The 22,140-nt window shown below is 34.6% G+C and overlaps 1 protein-coding gene across 4 annotated transcripts in view; it reads left to right on the forward strand.

The window, feature by feature from the left end:
* LOC135844076 (protein bric-a-brac 1-like) overlaps window positions 1-22,140 on the forward strand; it is a 282,447-nt gene that overhangs the window by 25,783 nt on the left and 234,524 nt on the right. For all 4 annotated transcript variants that reach the window (XR_010558441.1, XM_065362176.1, XM_065362175.1 and 1 more), the window contains exon 2: window positions 6,629-6,696. The gene's annotated coding sequence lies outside the window, so the exon portion shown is untranslated. The remainder of the gene's footprint in view (window positions 1-6,628; window positions 6,697-22,140) is intronic.

Raw genomic sequence — 22,140 nt, forward strand, 5'->3', positions numbered from 1 at the left:
TTTTGATGATTTTGATCGATATGCTAAATTTCTCGCGTGTATAGTATAATTTTATAAGTTTGATAAGTATTTACATTAAAAAAAAAAAAAAAAAAAAAAGGGTAGTATTAGAGAAATAGTTGGCTATGTTGATAGTTGAAGTTGTTGACGCGCATATCTTACGATCTTACGATAATAAACATTTATTCGATGATTGTCCACAATTGAGTAAACTTCTTTTCTTGTAATATAAATGTTGATGGCGAATGATTCACCCACAAATCAATCAGTTTCTTCAATCGCCAATCCGTTGTAAATGATTCGATTCGATTTGATTCACTTCGCTTGAAAACAGTTCAATTCCTGTACAATACTTTTACAAAAACCGAATCAATCGTAAATGCTCCTTTTGCGAATGGTTCACCAAGAAATCAATCAATTTATTTGATCGTCAATCGTTCGTAAATGATTCGATTCGATTGTAAACAGATCAATTTCTGTACAAATGTTTCCATAAAAGTGAATTAATTCGTTCGTAAAAGATTTTTATTTGAAGAAAAGTCGGTCTTCTCACGCTAAATTCGTGAGTGTTTTTTTATTTTGTTTTAAAAAATATTCATGCTCTTTCTTAAATTCAGACAAATGATCAATTCAATTCTTTGCAAATGATTGGCTGAAATAAGAATCATTCTCATTCATCATTCTGATCGTTGCTCAAAAAGTAATTGTTATCATACTTATTATTTCCGTAGGTTCTTCAAATCATACTCGTATTATTATAGAACATATTCGATAATATCTTGACCATTTTCTCATATCTATACAAGAACCAGACACAATCAAACGCAAAAAAATACCGACACAACAACGTATGAGAATACAATCTCACTCACTCTATCGAAAAATTAGAGTAAAATAAAAATAGTACGAAAGGATTCGCGTAGGAAGGTAAAAAAATAGGTGGGTACCTGCGAGTGAAAAAAGAAAAAAAGAAACGCCATAATTTGAATGATTCGTCGTCTTCGTCCATTCGAACGCTATATTAAAAACTTCATAAAAAGGATAAAAATTACGTCGTCGTTTATGGGAAAAAAAACACTCGCCGGCCGACATCTAAAGGCACAAGCTGGCCAGCCCTTTTGACGACAACTGAGGAGTTCTGCAAATTGTATACGACGTCTTTGAAGGAGAGAACTACAAACGAGATGCAGATAAAACTGCCTCAGGTTATTCTACATAAATGTCGTATGAACAGATTGCATTCAAAATACGAGTACCTACCAACGCGAACGTAGAAAACTCGGTTGGTTTAGAAAATTGATTTGGGGTAAGACAGGAGGGACAAAAAAGGAATCCAAATGACCGTCGGAAATGACCGCAACCCCGAGCGACGTATGTAGAAAAATATCTAGGCTTGGTGAAATTTCTAAAATTTAATTTACCCTACGACTACTACAACGACGACAATTATAAGAATGGCTTTGTGTAGGTTGAACGGTGAACTTTGTGTAATACATATAGTATAAGATGGTGTATGTAATTTTGGGCACACAGAGAGAGAGAGAGCTCTGTGTACAAGAATTGAGAGAATGAATAAAATATATATATTGTATATATATGTATTGCTGTATAAAATTGGAGTGGGGGTCGTATGGCAGTGTGTATGTGTGTGTTGTGGAACGCACAATACAATATAGAGTACAAACAGCGGTTAAATAATTTATTAAGTAATACAGCTATAGAAAAGCCGCCTCCGACGCGAACTTTTTCATAAATAATAAATTAGCTGCGTTACAGTTTCCATCTAGGTAGGTACGTTAAATGAAAAGCAGAAAAGGCCATTAACGCCGTTCAACGGCGAGTCATCTTTTTTTTATAGCGAAATACGCCGTGCCACTGCTGCCATAGCCATTGCCATGGCCTCGTCGATCGAGTACCCGAAAAAAAAATTCGAATACGAGCCTACGACCGATGAAGACGTGAGGTTTATCATGTTCATTACACTCGTAAAATGTACATACCAATGTGGCTAGAACTTCTCGTAGAAGAGACAATCCGCAATCTATCGAGCAAACGAGTTCTAGAAATTGAATTTTTCGAGGATTTAAATGAGACGAGGAGGCTTAAAAACATCATTTTTAGGATATCGTCAGAATTGAAAAAATTCAGATAGATTATGAAGGGATTCTTTCAAATTTTGAACGCAATTTTTATACATTTTGGGCCATTAGGGTGGATTTTATTCATACTGTTTGCGAAGTTTTTTTGCAATTGAATTTCTCTTGCTCCAACGCCCAAAAAATATGTTGATTTTTGGGAGAAAATTCCCTAAAAATTTTGGCTCCTCAACTTGAAATTAGGCAGTACCGACAGCCAAGAAGTCTCTCTTCTCCCCTCCCCTCAGAGTTGAAAAAAAATCAACACAAATTATAGAAATGTTTTTTGCTCGAGTTAACTCAATGTTCAAAATTCCAAATTTGATAGGTATAATTTTAGTAATTCATTGATATCCGCTCCCCCCCTCCCAAAGTCTGGCATAAAGTCAGAAAATTAACAATTTTTTTCCCCCAATTTTTCAAAAGTCAACGACTCTAAAAGTCGATTGATTTTCTTCCAAGTTTTCAAAATTCATACATAATGTCAAATATTAACTGAATTTTTTTTCCAAGTTTTAAAATGTCAGCGTGACGTAGATCGACGTGACACGGATAAAATCCTCTTGAATAACCACTTTACTAAAATTTTCACTGACCATCAAACAACGTGAGTCCTCAAGCCAGTCAAAATTCAAAAAAAAATCAAAAATTGAAGTCTATAAAAAAATTTTCTAAAACCTCGAGTCGTTTACAAACGATAGATACTCTCGAAGTCAATGTTGTTCAGAAAATTATTCTAGAGTTGGAGTTTTCAGAAATGAAAAGTTGTAAAATAGGTTTTTGAACAGTTCGTTCGCGAACGATTCTATGATTCGGTTCATTCGGTGCATTGGCCAGCTTAAAAAATGGAACAATTGCTGTATCTTTTCTACTCCGCCAGCAACTCTCTTGAATTACGGAATCATTGCTTGAGATCAGTGATTCGTTATTTATTTCGTTCGCGAACGATTCGATGGTTCGATTCATTGAGTGAATTAATCCGTAGAAAAAGTGGAATACTTGGCTTATCGTTTTTTCTTTGTTAGTAAACCATGAATTTCTGAATCATTTTTTGAGAGGAGTGATCCATTGGGTATCGTTCGCGAACGATTCGTTAATTTGTTTCATTCGGTGAATTATTGGTTCGCTAAAAAAATGGAATATTTGTTACATCTTCTCTACTCCGCCAGCAATGAGCAATTTCTAAATTACGGAATCATTTCTTGAGATGAGTCGACTCGCTATGTTTCGTTCGCGAACGATTCGATGGTTCGATTCATTGAGTAAATTAATCCGTTAGAAATGTGGAATATTTGGTTCATCATTTTTTCTCTGCCAGTAACCTTCGAATTCCCAAATCATGTTTTGAGAGGAGTGATTCATTGTACATACATCGTTCGCGAACGATTCGATAATTCGAGTTTCGGGCTCATTCAGTGAATTGGGCTGCTAAAAAAAAAATGGACATTTGCAGTATCTTCTCTACTCCGCTCACAGTCGCAATTCCTAAATTGGAGAATCATTTCATTCATTTCTTGAGATGAGTGATTCGTTATATTTCGTTCGCGAACGATTCGATGGTTTGATTCATGAGTAAATTGACTCGTTGGAAATGTGGAATATTTGGCTCGTCATTTTTTTTTTCTTTGCTAGTAAACGATGATTTTCTGAATCATTTTTTGAGAGTAGTGATTCATTGGGTATCGTTCGCGAACGATTCGATGATTCGGTTATTCGGTTCATTCAGTGAATTGGCCCGCAAAAAAAAAAATGGAATGTTTGCTGTATCGTTTCTACTCTGTCAGCATTGTCAGCAATTCGCCAATTCCTAAATTACAGAATCATTTTTTGAGATGAATCGACTCGCTATGTTTCGTTCGCGAACGATTCGATAGTTCGATTCATTGAGTGAATTAATTCGTTGAAAAAGTGGAATATTTGGTTCATCATTTTTTCCGTTGCCATTAACCCATGAATTTCTGAATCATTTTTTGAGAGAAGTAATTCATATTATACATCGTTCGCGAACGATTCGGTGATTTGAATCATTCAGTAAATTGCCCCTCTAAAAAAATGAACAATTGCAGTATCTTCTCTACTTCGTCAGCAATTCCTAAATTACAGAATCATTTCTGGAGATGAGTTGACTCTCTATGTTTCGTTCGCGAACGATTCGATGGTTCGATTCATTGAGTGAATCAATTCTTTGAAAAAGTTGAGTTTGTGCTCCATCTTCTTATCTCTGCATGTAATTCGTAAATGACAGAAGTATTTTTTCAGATGAGTGATTCGTTGTGTATCGTTCGCGAACGATTCGATGACTCGATTCATTCAGTGAATCATTTCATAAAAAAATTGAAATATTTGCTGCATATTTTCTGCCGGTCATGCATAGGTAACGAAGATATCGATTTTAAGATAAATGATTCTTTGGATATCGTTCGCGAACGATTCGATGATTCGATTCACTCGATGAATTGATCGGTGAAGAAGTAAAATATTTGCTCTTTATCTCTGCCAGTTATTCTCAAAAAAGAAAGTAGAAATTTATTTTATATGGGTGATATGCTGTGAATCGTTCGCGAACGATTCGATGGCTCGATTCATTCAGTGAATCATTTTTTTTTTTAAATTTAATAATGTTTGCTCCATTTTCTCTGCTAATTATTCACCAATTACAAAACTTTCATTTTTTGAGATGAGTGATTCATTGTATATCGTTCGCGAACGAACGATTCAACTCCTTGATTGGTATTGTATTCTGTGAATATTATTACAAAAATGGCCTAATTTTCCGGTTTGAAGACAGATTTTTTTATTCACTGGTTTGTGATGTGATATGGGAATTGTTCGGGAACAGTGGAGTCTTTTCTCGCATAAATCCAGACGTTCGCGAACGATTCGAACGATCTCTTTCAGGTATCCGTTTTTCCAACATAAATTCTTGAATCTTGATGTTTTGTCTACCAGCTGTTCTGTATTCCGCAAGTTTTTCTTATTCACATGTTGTGAATCAAGTATGGGATAAATGACTCTTTACGAAATTACGGTCAATGAGTCAATTTTTTGAGCTTTAAAATAAGTTGAAAGATATGCCTGTAAAATCCTATTTAACCTTGGTGAGAAAAATAGTTCTTCGGGGCTTAAAATACCTCATGACAGATATTTTTTACCACCGATATAATAACGAGAGGTACTTTTAAACTTCTGTCATGTCGCATCGTTGTTGTTGTTTTTTTTTTTTTGGTAACCGTTCTTTTTTTGTAATTTAAAAAAGACAAAAATATGGCACAATGGGTGATAAAGCGTTTTTTCGCAGCTTCGAAAACAGCTCGACACGTTGGCTGGGAGTTATTTTTATACTAAAAAACGCGCAAATACACGCTGTAAAAAATATTAACGATAATTGCAAATTGGTATAGTATGTATAATAATTTCGACTAATTTACCATCTGTCAAACATTCGCATCGCGACTACTATATGACGTGAGGTGACGTGACAAAGAGTAAAGGGAGAAGTCAGCGACCATATATTCTTAGTCGAGAACGCGCTTACCATTTATAACGATTCGAGCAACGTGGTAAATTTACGACAAGAGTTCACTAGTCTGGGCTCATGTATGATTTAGCCATATACTGGAGAAGTGGAGACCGCCGAGACAGAGAGTTTATCCGATTTCTAGCCAATTGCAATGCAAACCGAGCTGGAAAAAGTCGCGAAGAGGGTAATAAAAGTGGTAGCTTGGTTTTTTTGCTTTCACTCGAACATATCTCTCCTCTCTCTCTCACTCTCTGTGTACGCAACGACACATAAGGACGTGACGATGTCTCCCCTTCCTTTTTTTTTTCAAAACGAGACGAGACGGAGTGGTTGCGAAAAAAAAGAGGAAAGAAGGAAAAGTGGCGAGTTGACAACCCTTTTATGTTATATACGTTGCACCCTTGTCTCGAACCAAATTACACATGTAACGTTGGTGGAAAAAAAAGAGAGAAAAATGCTCGAGAAAGAAAACGCGACACCGACGACGACGACGAGAGTTGGTAATTAAAGCAGACTTATGGGCATATATACGAGTAGTATGTGCTACGACTGTGGTTTTTCACCATTTTACAGTCGCGACGAAAGGCTGACTCGGGCATGGAGAATGCAGGACGGAAAGGATAAGCGAAGAGCACGCGTCCCGCGGTAATTTTTCATTTGACGTTTACGCGTGAGTTGGAATTTTCAAGCGTTTACATGACGTTGATTTTTAATCAAGGTGTGTACGCGTGTTCCTCTTTCCTTCATCTACCCTACTCTTCTCCTCTCGAGTCTGTCTCAACCCTACACATTGAGTTAGGGATGCTGGAGAAAACGTAGGTGGTAATTTACCTCACCGTAATTTCGCAAGAGGTACTTCAAACTCGCGAATTTCTCAACATACGAAAAGTACCTATTCCTATTCGTGTACGTTGTGTTTATTTTCAAAACACACCGAGGTATTAATAATTTCTTTCTAATTTTGCTGTTTCAGTTTTGAAACTTTTCGATCGAAAATATCGCACCTGAACCAAACTCGCATTCGACACGACGACGTCAACGGTAAGTAGCTGAAATTTTTTTTACACTATGAAAATGGATGCCAAGGTGCCCGTAATTATACTGTATTTTTACCAGCCCCAGATGAGCTTCAAACCATATTTTGTTCATGGAATGCGATATGTTGGTTATATGTATAGTTAACGAGACGAACGACGACTCGAACCGTTCGTTTGGGTTTTAAAATAAATATAATGCGCTTTTAACGAGCAGCGGTTCGTTAAAAACAGTGCAAATTTTAGCCACGTTGGTTATTTTTGGAAATACTTGAATGTGTGCTGAAGAAGTGAATGTCAGTGTATGGTTTGGGGGCCAAAAAAGTGAAAGGAATGTGGCAGTGAATGGGATGGAGAATTTGTGATGTTGAGGGAGGAGAAGGGGGTAGGGGGTGAAAGTGTTCTTTTGGAAAATGATGAGTTTGTTCTTAAAGAAAGTTGGGATGCGATTTTTTGTTGAAAAAATGAAATTATAAAATGGCACTGTTGAGATTTTCAATGGTAGAAATTGAGTTTATCATTAATTGAAATAAACGATGGTCAAGTTTTTGGTGAAAAAAGCCTACAGTAGTGTTGGAAAATTTCAGAGTCAACATTTTCAGAATTTCCATCAATAAATCACAAAATTGATTTTTTTGACTTTTTCCCCCAATTTTTCAATTTTGTATCCTTTCTGGGGTAGTTTTTATTTTCAAATTTCACATTTTTGCGCTCACAATTTTTCAAGTCCATCGATTTCATTAGAAAATAACTCTCTTATTTCTTTTCCACGAGTCCAAAAAAAGTTGTGTTAATACCACCGCATTGTGTCCTACAATTTTTAAAAAAATCGAAAAAATGGAATTTAGGTAGCTGTATGTTTGGGTCAAAATTTTTCAAAATGGCCCCTTTTCAAAAAAAATCCATATTGGTTCCTCAAAGTTGAATGTTTTTTTTTTTATTGAAAATCGAATTCAGTAGGTAAGTATTTTTTTCAAACGCTCGCATTCTTGTCAAAATCCATCTAAATACCCAACCTTCCCTTCAAAAAACTCCATCTATCCTTCAGTCAACGTTAAATCGACAGAGTGTTTCAAATTCCAAGTTGTGGTGACAAAAAAATAGACTCATTATGAAAAAACACAATTTTCTATCTCTCAAAATACAAATTTTTGAAAACTTTCGCCCTCGCTTCGTTTGAGCTTCTGTGTTTTTTTTTTTAAATTGAACTTTTGAAAAAATTAATCATTCAAATTTCAAGAAACGTTCAAGCCAAAAAACGCACTTTTCACCTGAAAAAACATTGTTTTTTTTTTACTTCTGAAACAAGCTTTTGTCCATGTTTCACTCGGGCCTGTTTGCTTTTCATTTTCAAAATTAAAATACTTATTTGAAAACTCATCATTCAAATTCTAAAATTTTGGATAAAAAAATAAACAAATTTTTAAAACGTTTTTTCTACCTTTCGAAATCCAAATTTTTGTAAGCCAATTCCTATCTCTAAATTAAAATAAAATCTCTGCTTAGAACTTGCATAGATCCGAGAGAGGAAATACTTGTAACAATTTTTAATGAACCTTATTAGGTAGTCGTATAATGTGAGATTTCAATCTTTTATTTGCATTTCATCTTAGAAACTCGTCGTTTTATTCGACAAAATTGGTATTTTTTTCTCATACTCGTCTGCATCTTTTGAGTCCCCCCCCCCCTAAAAAAAACCTCCAATTTTCTTCTTGTCAGTTTGACTGATGTTTGCGAAATTGAATGATAAAGCAAAAAAAAAATTTAGAAAATAAATATTTTAGAACTCACATTCAAGTATCCGTAACCAAGAAAAAAAGAAGAGGAGAAATATTTTTGGATGGAGGGGGGGGGGGTTAAAATTTTGAGGGCCTTATTCGGTGTATTCACCAAGGTCCTCCAACCGACCCAGTCCGTGCCTGTGAACAGTGATGTTAATTTTTGGATTTTTGGCAAGTTTTGGAAAATTTATAAAATTTATTGCAATTTCATTTTAACCCTGAACTTGAAAAGATTCAATTTTATGCCATTCTGGTGCTTCTAAAGAATTTTCAATGTTCTACAGAGATTTCAAATTACTCTGGAAAAGTTGAAAGTAAACATTTTAGCTCTCCCAACTTATTGGTTGGTCCTTATGGGGTACTCTCTAAACTGTTCTAAAAAGGGGGAACTTTTGAACTGGCACTCTCTTGAATGAAACGAACCTACAAGTAGATTGAAATACCCTGTGCTAAAACTTCCTTAACCAAAATTTTAAAAGATAAAGTTCATTTTTTGATTTTTGACACAAATTTCAAATTTTTTAAAATTACTCTACAACTGCCAGTCTCAGGAGTAGAGAAGACAAACCTCAAGAGAGGTTTGGAGTGTCCGTGTCCATGTCGCAGAGGCAGGTAACTCATCTTCGGCAGGCTGGAAGCTGAGGATACACCTTGGCGTGTGCCCAGCATCAAAGCTGCAACCTGAATGGGCTACAACATCAAGCCACCTCAGGAAGTAGGAGAGAAGAGAAAACAATTGGAAAATATCCCTGAAGCAGCAACAGGAAGAACAGCGAAGCTTGCAAACCTCGATACTCAAGAGTCATAAATACTGCTAGTGCTTGGCACAAATCCTGTACAAAAACGAGAATTTGGCGCTATAACCAGACTTTGGGAAAGTCGGCTTGACGGCGCAGAGGGAAGCCCCCTCATCAAGCTATACTTTCTTGGGCTAGAAACCCATAGAAGCAACAAAAAAAAATTTCTCGAGAAAACAAAAATTAGAAGAAACTCTCTGGAAAATCAGGGAACCCTGTCAGGCAGCAGGCAAAAAAGCCCATGCTATGGAAGAAATGAAACTGGCTGAAGATCACTACATGGAATGTGAGAGGAATAAATGGAAAAGAAGAAGGGCTGGAATACATCTTGATGCAGAGAAACATCGACATAGCCGTTAGATATCATGGAAACCAAGAAAAAGGGCAGAGACACCAATGAACTAGGAGAATTCACCCGAGTATATGTGACGCGGCACGACAAAATCGACCTTCGAACTGAAAACAAGTTTTTGAGTTATGGGGGTTAAAGTTTTCAGTCCAGTTCTGCTCGTTTAGCGGAAGTGCTTGCGTTCTAATCACATTCTCCAGCTAAACTGAGCTAAACATAGTCTTGGATAACGTTTCTTGCCTGTTCTGTGTGAATATCACTGGGTAAAATGGTTATTTACATTGATACAGGGGGCTCAGTCATGATTGCGCTCATTTTTTCAATTTTTTTTTTTATTTTTTCATTATTTTCAATTTTGAAATCAATCTGGAGGCGAAACAAAGCGTTCTATGAGAAAAATACATTAAGCAAAGTTGTAGAGAATTAAATTTCCAAAAACCTATAAGAGGTTTATTTTTCTCTAAAATGCATAGTTTTTCCGTTTTTCTCAAAAAACAGAAATTTTATGGTAATCATCTTGAGGTTTTTGTTTTTTGAGAAAAACGGAAAAACTATGCATTTTGGAGAAAAATGAACCTCTTTTAGGTTTTTTGGAAATTTAATTCTCTACAACTTTGCTCGATGTATTTTTCTTGTAGAACGCTTTGTTTCGCCTCCAGGTCAATTTAAATGTTAAAATAATGAAACAATTAAAAAAAAACTCAAAAAAATCAAAAAAATGAGCACACTTCTGACTGGATTACCATGTATATGGAGCTATGCAAATCATAGAGACTTTTGGGTGGTTTTAAATGATTTTTGAATGTCTGAGGACCAAAAATCCGTCAAAAAGTAAAAAATAATTTTTTAGGTCTGAAGGTCGATTTTGTTGTGCCGCGTCACATATGCTGGAGTAGGAAAAGCTGAACATGCCAGAGCAGGGATTATGATTTATATTTTATACACGGAACAGGTTCAAAGACAACATTCAGGCATACGAGTATAGAATAAATGAAGTGCAAGACAAATTGAGATAGATAAATCTGAAATTCAGGAACCAAGATATTTCAGTGATTGGCGTATATGCCCTAGAAGAAGGCAAAGCGAAAAGGAATGAAGAAATCCTGAAGGAGTTGGGAGCAGAGGCAATCATTAGACAAGTGAAAGATTACAGAAAGAAATGTCAAAAACACGTTGATAGAATGCCTGATGAACGGCCCCCTCGAAAAGTCAAAGAATACACTCCAACTGGCAGGAGGAGCAGCGGAAGACCGCAGAAAAAACTTGATGATACATCGGCAAGCAATTCTTCTACAGTTTCCTAGATGGGCTGAACAGCTCACCAGGTCAAAGTTCAATGATGATGATGAAAAAGTTGTTTCACTCATAACCACTTATACCAAAAAGAACCAAAACCCTCATGCCAATTTTGCAGAAACGAACCCATATCCATCCAACACATACTTTTCAACTGTCCCCAACTAAAACAAAACAGACTTACACTACAGATAAAAGAAAACCCACCTACTATCCCTGACGATCCCTCAGAAATACAAAAATTCATCTCCCTAGTAGAAAACATCGGCCTCACAAACCAAATCTAACCCCCCCCCCCTTACGGGTGTAATAATCTTGTAATTATAAACACCCCCCAAAAAAAAAAAAAAAAAAAAAAAAAAAAAAAGATTGATTCGGACATACTTGCAACATCTTCTATGTTACTTTTCGATTCCAATCGCCACGTCGCTGGGACAAATACAACGATTTGTTGATTTTTGAACTTTTTTCATCAAATGCAAATTTTTTTGTGCTCCAATGTGAACAATTTCTTCAATTCAACTCTCACTTATCAATAACATACTTGTGTTGGGGCATTCTGCAGCTTCTGGCGATTTTTGAATCATCTCCGGAAACTTAACAAACTTAATTCACTCTGGAAAGGCTAAAAATTAACTTGAGCACCAACAAACCCACCCTTTCGATCGTTTTGCTGAGCTGTAAGCTCAGAAGTGAATTTTTGACCAATTTATAAATTTCAGAAAAAGTTGATAAATCCCAAAACTGGAATATGATGGTTAATGAGCAAGTTTTTCGACAAAATGTCGTCTGGTATGTCTGTACAAACGCCTGACTCGAAAACGATCTTGATTTGACCTTTTCGGAGCCTCCAGTGAGTTTTCAAATTTCTCCAAATTCCAAATCGCTGTAGAAGGGTCCAAAATTCACTTTTGAACTAATTGAAAAATCGCTGGAGACTCCAGAATCGCTCAAAACTGGTATTAGCGAGTGATGTGTGGAATTCGAATTGAAATATAAATTCACATTGGTTCATTTTGTTCAAAAAAATGTGTATTTCGTGAAAAAAGTTGAAAAAATTGCCCTCGAAATTAATACCGTTTTGAATTATTTAAATTTTCGAAAAATCGTCAAAAATCCAAAAATACCTAAACATTTAGCTTTTGAAAATTTGACGATGGTATGTAGTTTTAAGATAGGGGTCTTTCAACTCTGACTGGCTTTTTTGAAATCGTAGTTTTGAAAATTTTGCAATTTGACTCCCCCCTCCCCTCGTGCTACGCGTTCAATTACGAACACTTTCCTTTTTTACACCCTCTTTCCTCATTCAGTTTCGATGGGAATCAATACGATAAAGACGAAACATCATCAGGATACTCGTACTAATTACCTACACCTTCAAATTAAATGTAGGTATTTTTACTCGTATTTAAAAAATGAACAAAAACAAAACCTCATACATTCTGCAAACATTAAAACACCTTTCGAACTTGTTCCGAGATATAAACGTCCTTTTTTTCTGCAAAAATTCTAGCTAAATCATATTTCACACCAATAAACACGCCATTACAAGTCGTAAATTCGCCGCCAAATTCGTGTATCAAATTTGATAAGATCTCGTGTACGAAAATTATTACGAGAGGAAAAAATTCATTAACCAGTTCCACTTCTCTTGTTATTTAAGCGGATAGCACGCACACATAGGTATATACAAAAAGAGGTTTTTTGATTTTTTTCGCGAGTACATTTCCTTCTCGAATAAAATATTTTATCGAATATTATATCTGCGAATTTTATCGACGAATTCGTTTCAGATAAATTAGCAAAACGCTTAATTACCATTAAAAAATTACTGTACTTGCACATGGTACCCGTCGAGCAATGTCGCAATTTCATTAATTTTGATAACATTTTTCAAAATAATAATACCTCTGTAATGAAAAAAAAAAAAAATTATCACGTAGTGTAATTGAATATATGGTACGAATACGTTCTTCTTCCTCCCCCCTCCTCTATTAATACATTTTAAAAACTCCTCTCTGCAGACCTCTAATACACTACCTATAACGTAGGTAATACACACGTTCGCGAATATGTACATGAAAAATGCTCCATTTCGTACGAAGTTTATTAAATATAAATTACTGCGTTGGTACTTCAGCTGGGTATACTTATGTATACCACAAACGTAGGTATATCGCGCAAATACCCGCTTAATTATTATAATTATAATTCGTGTTTTAATATAATTACGACCTCGGTTCGTAGCTCAAGGTGAATATAAAATGTAATATTTCGATATACGTTATGTTATATTATGCGAGTATATATTTTTTTAATTTATAAAAAAAAGTCAGCGAGTGAGAAACAACGCGGAGGGTTAAAAAATAACATTATTTATTAGGTTAATTTGATTGATTAATTCGCGTTAGAATTTTTATGGTACTGTATCTCAAATCGGGACGTTTTTTTTCTCACTGTTTATTAGTATATTTTTTTAGTTTTAATTTTTTTATTATTCGCGTATAAAACGAGGTTTTTCAATTGAAATTATTCGAGTGACGTGAAATATGAGAGAAAAATTTGATTTTATTGAGGAATAAATTATATGTAAATCTTTGTGAAATTGTTTGATCATACTCTGTTTCAAGCGATTTTGAAACTTTGAGATAACTTTCGAATTTTTGAATACACATGTCCGAACCATCAGTGAAAAAATTTGAAAAATTAGTTTAAATGAATCAGAAACGTCAGCCTTTGAAACTCGTTTGTGATTTAAATATCACCTAGAGAAAAGATCTCCCAAGTTGCAGCGGTCTAATCGCACATTTTGTAATTTTAGGACTCTTTTTTGAAAAAATGTGAGCTGTATACTTACGTCAAAAATAGGGATTTGGAGACGTTTTTTTTGGGGGGGGGGAATTGAGATTCCAAAATCTCTATTTTTATGTCAAAGTTGAGCTTATATAAATGTGATTGTGATTCAAATTTAATACTCGTATTAAAATTTGGTCATTCATTTTTTTACAAATTTACACCATTTTTGGGCTATTTTGGATACTTCAAAATTTATCATTTGATCAGCTGGAATTTGTTTGGGAGCTGATCCCCTGATCTCAATGCTTGGCTGAAAAAAAGGTTCAAAACTGGTGACTGAGTGACCTTCAACAATTTTGAAATTTTGAACGAGAAGCCAAATTCTCTAAGAAAAACAGTCTCCAAAACCTAAACAGGGCTTGTACTCGGTTACTTTTTAAGTAACCAAGTTACTAAAGTTACTAATAGTAACTTTTGGTTACTTTTTTAAAATTTTGGTTACTAAAAGTTACTTTTTCCGAGTTTTTTTTTTCACAAATTTCCTTTTTTTTTCTTCAAAATTTTACCCAGAACTCTTTTTCTTTTCATCAAAAATGATGCTGTTTTACCTCTCAGGAATTGTGAATTTTCAAAAGCTTTTGCCCTCGCTTCGCTCGGGCTTTTATTCATATTTCTATGAATATACGTAATAATCTCCTGAAAAATTGAAAATTTTGAAGCCAAGAAAATCAACTTTTTACTTACATTATCAGGAATGACGTTGTTTTACGTCTCATATTATCTCTGAAAATAAAATGTAGTAGTTTAAAGTTTTGTATGGATCAGAGTTTTTCGGTCACCTCACCTCTATTTTTTGCATTGAAAATTTTTTTGGTCACTTTTTTGGTTACTTTTTGGTTACTTTTTGGTTACTTTTTCCAGCTTTTTTGGTTACTAAAGTTACTTTTTTTGAGAAAAATTTGAATACAAGCCCTGCCTAAAAAATCATTCTGTAATAATTTCAACTGATTTTACTCGACTTTTTTAAAACCAAATTGCCCTTTTAAAAAGGTTTTAAAAATTCGCCCTCAGAAAATGACCGTTAATCGAAGAAATTTCAGTAAAATGCAAGGAAAATGGTCAAAATGATGTGAAACACTTCAAAGATGCATTAAAAATTCAATAAAAATTGACCAAAAGCGATAACATTTTGTTAAAAATGATTAAAATGTATTTGAACGCCGTGAAAATACTCAAAAAAGCATTTAAAGTACTGAAAATTACTTTAAAATGATAAAATTTCAGTAAAATTCACCAAAAGTGCATGTAAAAGTGTTGAAAAAGTGTTAAAATTATGTAAAAACTTGGTAAAAACATCCCAAAAAGTTTTCAAAACTGCAAAAATGATCAATAATAAACGTAGTTTTATTCAAATCTGCAAAAAATGCTTAAAATAAAATAAAACCGTCATTAAAATATTTCGAAAATGGCCCTAATTTTTATGTTTATGAAATTGATGTATATAAGTAAAATTCACCAAAAAATTCATTGAAATGTTAAAAATTTGCTTTGCTTGCGCATTTTTGAAAAAAATTTATGATAAAGGAGGCATGTTGAAAAATTTATACAAGTACTATAAAAAAGTTCATTTTTTTTTCAAGTTGATCAGAATTTTATCACTTGGAAAATTGATATTGATTCGAGATTCTATAAGATTTTGATTGAAATTTCAGAAAAATTGAATTTTTACCAATTAGAAATTCAAAAGGAAACCACTCAAATTTCAAGCTAACTCGTTCCAATTTTAAATGAGAATCAGCTCGTTCTGAAACCCCCCCCCCCCATCAAATTTTCAAGTTCTGAGGTCCATTTCTGTATTTTTGTGCAATTTTTGAAATTTCAAAGTTGGCATGTTTCGTTTGTGAAAAATCAAAACTGTCTTGAATTTTATTTGTAGGTAAGTATTCTATTTTGAACCTTGCGAGTCGATTGGTGACGGTTTCAAAGCGTTTTGGGGGATCTTAACTTGGGGAAAATGTTACAAAAAAAAAAATTAAAAAAATGGGGTCGAAATGAAATTCAGCTCTTGGAAAACTCGAACCCAGCATCTTCATTTGATAATTTTCTTTTGAACTACCTTCACCTTCCAGGAATTTTGCGATGATCTGAGACGGGGAAGCAAAAGGGCCAGTTTGCCCCCAGCCCATGTTTTCTGGAAAGGGTCTAAAACCCTGTTTTTTTACTTTTCAAAACACAAATCTGTTCACTGTCAGAGTTACCTACATCAATTTTAAAAAATGATATTTTCAGGAAGTCACATATTTTTCTCACAAAAATTTTCTTTTATGCTGCAGGGTGTCTACTGGCAAGGAAAACAAGGAAAACAAGGAAATAGCAGGGATTTCACTAGAGGTAGCAAGGAAGCAGGGAAATAGCAGGGATTTTGACAATTTCTGTGTAATAGCAAGGATTTTTCAAAAAAGTTCCTCTTGAATTTTCAATTTCATAATGCATTTTCCATTTTTGTTCTTGTAATTTTTCTTATTAAAAATTGTTGATTTCTACTTTTTGAATCTTAAATTTTCAAAAGCTTTTGCCCTCGCTTCGCTCGGGCTGAATTATTTTGTTTGACAAATCTTTAATTAAACAAGTCAGAAGTGAAACAAAGTGAAAATTGAAAAAAAAACATTCAAATAGAAAATAATGGTCTTATTATCAATTTTCCAAAACGTTTGCCCTTACTTTGCTTTGAAATCGAATGTTATAGAATTTCAGGGTTGTACGAGACGTCGCTTAGGGGAGGGGGCACCTCTCCAGCCGAATTTTTTTCGGCAATTCGGCAAGTTGGGTAAAATTCGGCAAAATTTCGAATAAGGGCCTATGATGAAAGAAAAGCCAGTTTTTTTTTACTTTCCGAAACACAAATTTCCAAAATCTTCTGCCCTCACTTCGCTCGGGCTTGTTTTCTTTACTTTTTCAGTACCAAGAAGTCCAAGATGAGAATTTTAAAGAAAAAATCAAGTTCTATAACCAAAAAATGAACTCCCCCCCAAAAAAAATCGTTTTCATTCCTCACCGAAATGCAAATTCTCAAATTCCTTCAAAAAAACATCATTCAAATACTAACATTCTAAAAGCCAAAAAATGAACTCGTAAAAAAAAACATCGTTTTTACCCCTCTCGAAGCACAAATTATCAGAATGTTTTGTCGTGTCGGTTTTCTTTCCAAAATAAACCCCTCGCATTAAAAAAAAACTCTCGTTTTAGGCATCTCAAAATAACAATTCGCGAAAGCTCTCGACCTCGCTTCGCTCGGGCAAATTGTTTCCTGTTTTGACATGAACAAATTTCACATATGAGGGCTCCAAAAATCCAAAAAATTATTAAAATTTTCATTAGTCATATGAATGTTATATCAATGGGTGAAATTGATATTTTTCTTCAACATCAAACGACAATTTCAAGTCGAATTGTTGTTAAGCTCATCTTTAATTGTCTTCGTGTTATTATACATTTTTAATTCTTCGTAATGTTCCATCAGCATGAAACTGGTTGAAAAAAACGTCAAGAAATTTCCTACAAAACGAGTACCTACACACAAGGGGGAGGGGGTTGTCTTTTTAAAATCAAATTTGAAGCAAGGAAAATGGCAAGGAAAAACAAGGAAATAGCAAGGAATTTGATTTTTCAAATCCAGTAGACACCCTGTGCTGTCAAAATTACAAAAAAGTCGATTTTTTATCAAGATTATCAAAAAATCTTATTTAGGTACCTGTTTTTTTTACCAACATTGCAAATAAAAATTATTTTGGTTAAGATTTTTGGATTTGCTTTTTTTGTCAAAATTTAAAAAAATTAAAGTCTTTTCAAAAATGATTTTTAAGTAACTTATTTTTTTTTGGCAAAATTGTAAAAATCCCTCTTGCTCTGTAAAACTCTTATTTTTTGTCAATATTGCCAAACAAGCTTGTATTTTTTCTAAGAACCGAAATTGCGAAGAAATCTTGTTTTTTTTTTACCAAAATTGCGAATAAAAAATTTTTTGGTTGTATATAATTTTCAGATATAAACACCCAAAAAAATTTTTTTTCTTATCCAATTTGAAAAAAATCGTTTTTTTTTTAATTTCAATTTTGAAGTTTTTCTGGTGTCTTTGATTGTAATTTATAAATAAATTCTCAGTCAACGTTTTCATCACGTACCTTCACCCCACCCACCCCCTCCCTGCTTGATGAGTTTTTGCTCATATCACCTCCGAATGTCATAAACTACACTCATAATTCATTTTTGGTACCCATTTTCTCTCAAAATGGAAGCTTCAATATTATTTTTTCATATTTTTGGGCGATAAAGAAAGACAGTAAAATAACGATGAAATTATTTTCATACGGCTGAAAAAAAGTTAAGGATTAATCGATTCGCTCATCATAATGTAACTCCTCTCTTCCCTCCCTCTTTTCGCTAATATGCGTGTAATTGATACTTGAAGGGTCTGGAAAACCAGGAAAAAATCTGAGGAATTCATTTCTCATAATTTTTTGACACTCTGAAAAAAAGAAAAAAATATGACAGAGGTTTACCTATTGTTTTGAGATAAAAAATTAGACTCAAATGTCATCAAAATGCAAAATGATAAATTGTTCACAGAATTGAAAAATGCACTTTTTCCGTCGACCGTATATAATGGACGAATAATTCAAATCGCAGGAAATGACGGCTAGATTTTGGATGCAGAATCCAGGAAACCTTCTGCTCATGCGCCAAACATGACGCTTACGGTGCTGGTGGAGAGAGAGACGGTTTACTGGTTGAACGTGGGTTGAACCAGTGAACCGTCTCTCTCTCCACCAGCACCGTAAGCGTCATGTTTGGCGCATGAGCAGAAGGTTTCCTGGATTCTGCATCCAAAATCTAGCCGTCACATTTTGTCTTTTTTTCACCGTTGAATTATTCGTCCATTATATACGGTCGACGACTTTTTCAATTCTTACACTTTTGATTCTCAAAGAACTTTTTCCTCGCATCATTCAAGCTTTTCCATTTGGATTTTTTGCAATGTGGGGCAAGGGAGAGGGGATGAGTTTGACGGAGTTCCTACAAAAAAATTGTAACAAAGAAAGGGATAAACAGTCGAAAAAGGGCACAATTTTTTTTCAACAAAGTTACGAGGCTGTCAATTTTTATTCTCGACGAATTCTACCAGCTTGATAATGTATTCTCTTTCGACCCTGCTACCATCCCTCCTACTCCATATAAAATTGGTCAATGAACGAACACCGCGACAAGTGGAGTAAAGGGATCACGTTTGTGTGCACAACTTACCGGATGGCAAACGTGACAGTGTAAAGAGTTCACCATCATTGCGTTGGTCTGTGGCATGTGGCGGGTGTTCGACTGCTGTTCGTGTGAAAACGGATTCCAAGGTCTTTAACCATGTGTTTGTTGTATTCATCCGCATACCGATTCGTTTATATTTCTTCCTTTCTTCGCTTAGCTACATACTTTCTTCGTACATACCTAAATATTCGCCAGTGGTATTTTTTCCTCTCGAATCCCCACGTGGCCTGGTGGCTTGTGGATTCATTTGCAAACGCCTGTGCAGTGCCAATGATACTGAAAATGAAGAGCAACATTGTGACTTTCAAAGATATGTGATACACACACAGTTACATACGTGATTCTGCGCAAATCTTTACAGGTGCTCGTCTCGTATGCCTGTCTGAGTGTCTGTAACTACTCTCTAACTATGTAGAATAGGTATTAGATGCTCTCTAACTCATACCTATACAAGTATAAGAGGAAAATGAGTAGGATTTTGGTGGCTGTATGCGCAATACCACGTCATACGTATACAAAATGGATGTGAAAAAATGTCACGTATTCGCGTGATTTCTCGATATGATAATTCCAACGTCGACGTCGTCGTCGTTCATCGTACACAATATATACTCGTACGACGCGACGACCACCACGACGACGACGACTCGAAATGAAAAAAAAAAGGGCGCGATGATTGTTCGTCTGTTTTTCTCTCCTTCTCTGTCCTTCCTCTGGTATAAAATTGAAAACTCTCCCGTTGATATATCGTCGGTAGAGAATTTTTTTCGCTTTTCACGAAAATTCCAGTTATTATAAATGAATTACGAGTAAAAATGTCAGCTGTATTATTAACCAGCGGCACAATGCGCTTTTTTTCCTGTACTACTTTCGTTCATTTTTGTTGGAGAATCGAGAGAGAGAGAGATATGGCGTGGCAGCGGAGCCGATGATGCCGGTGTTCCGCGTTATTAATTAAATTTGCCAACGTCGAAAGACGATAAAGTAATTAAAAATCTACTATTTTAAATCCAGCCAGCGATGACGATGACGACGACACAGCGATGCACAACCGGAGGATGGCGACAATACTCCGGGGAGAATCGTTTAATTAGACAAATTTATGTTTATTTTGAGTTGCGCCAAGAAGAAGCGTTATATTCGAGGTGTGGTACAAAGTGGTGGTATTCGAAGAGGTTTTTAAGGCTAGTGAAGGATTGTGTGTTTCGAGAATCGAGAAGTTGATTTCGAGTGTGAAGTTTTGTTTCATTTTGAGGTAATTTGGAGGTTTTGAGGGGTGTATTTTCAAGGTCGAAGTTGGTGTTTTTGAGGGTTTAGATTTTTTTTCTTTTTGAAAGAATTTTAAGAGGAGTCGAGGTTCAGTTTATTGATTATTGATTGAACGAAATTCAACAGATGTTGATCATTAAAAGTCATTGGATGACCATTGACCATTTGATCAATTTTCCACTCATTGTTTGAACATTGAAGAATATCAGTTTAATGTCATTTCCTTTGAGAAAATCTGAATAGCTTTTATCTCCTCTTTGAATTGAACCAAGCTTTGATGAAACTCCTGAAATCACATTTTTGGCTGATGAAGTCTATTTTTCAATCACTGTCAATTGAAATTAGGCTCAGATTTTTTTTTAATGATTTTTAGCTACGTCCAACAATTTTAAACATTTCAATCGAAAAATTTAGGGAAAATGATTTCATACTTGGGTCAGTTGTGATCGAATTACCGAAACATCTGTAAAAATGACATTTAGAGGTCGAAAATGAAACTAAAAATCCCAAAAATAAATTCTGAGCGATATTGCGGAAAAGGTGGTGAAATATTTTATAAAATTCAATAAAATTATGTTGTAAAATTTTTTTGGATATTTCAAAAAAAATTGACGAAAAAATAGCAGCATTTAGAATAGAAACGAAATTGAAAACATATTATTCTTAAAAATAGTAAGTATCAAATAATGTGAAATTCGGTTAAGAATTTATACGAAAAAAATCCTACAACTATTTTGAAAAATTGAAGAATATAATTTAAAACGGTAAAAAATTGATGAAAGGTTGCTGAAATTTAATGGAATATGCATTTGAAAAATTGCTAAAAATGTTGTCAAAATTTCTTGAAAAAGTGTCAATAAACTGACCAAAAAAATAGTAGGTTAGAATATTATTAAAATTTGATCAAATTGATTTTGGTTTTTGAACAAACAAAAATATTGATGAAAAAAAATAATTTTGGAAATTTTAGGCAGAAAAAAGAGCAATTTTTGAATAATTTTTTGGGAAAGAAGTGATAGCAATTTTGTTGAAAGGCAAGAATTTTCATCAAAAAACAAGACGACTTTTACAATCATAGCAAGAAGTAAGACTTGTGGAAATTTATGGACAAAAATTTGATCTTTTCTTAAAACAAATACAGAATATGGGCATCGAAGTGTAGATTTTTGAGAGCAGTTGATTCTAATTCGACTTGTTTGGCTCCAAACCCGAAATTGCCCCCCTGGAGTAGGGTTGGGCCCAAAAATTCTGAAAAATGCAGAATATGGGTATCGAAATGTAGAATTTTGAAGGTGCTGATTCCAATTCGAAAAAACTCGTTTGGCTCCAAAACCAAAATTGGCCTCCTGGAGTATAGGGCTGGGGCCCAAAATGTTGAAAAATGCAGAATATGGACATCAAAACGTAGCTTCTTGAAAGTTCTCATTCCATTTCGGAAACTCGTTTGGCTCCAATACCAAAATAGACCCCCTGGAGCAGGGTGGGGTGGGGGTCCAAAAATTCAGAAAAATTTAGAATATGGGTATCGAGATGTAGATTTTTGAGAATTCTGATTTCAATTCGAAAAAACTAGTTTGGTTCCAAAACCGAAATTGGCCCCCCCAAAAATTCTGAAAAATGCAGAATACGGGTATCGAAATGTAGATTTTCGAGGGTGCTTATTCCAATCCGAAAAAAACTAGTTTGGCTCCAGAACCAAAATTGGCCCCAAAACCAAAACTAGCCCTCTGGAGTAGGGCTCCGGGCTGGGGCCCAAAATTTAACAGAATGCAGAATATGGGCATCGAAATGTAGATTTTTATTAGTTCTGATTCCAATTTGGAAACTAGTTTGGCTCCAAAACCGAA

Source organism: Planococcus citri, chromosome 4, assembly GCF_950023065.1.
Source record: "Planococcus citri chromosome 4, ihPlaCitr1.1, whole genome shotgun sequence".
In the NCBI taxonomy this organism is placed as follows: Eukaryota; Metazoa; Arthropoda; class Insecta; order Hemiptera; family Pseudococcidae; genus Planococcus; species Planococcus citri.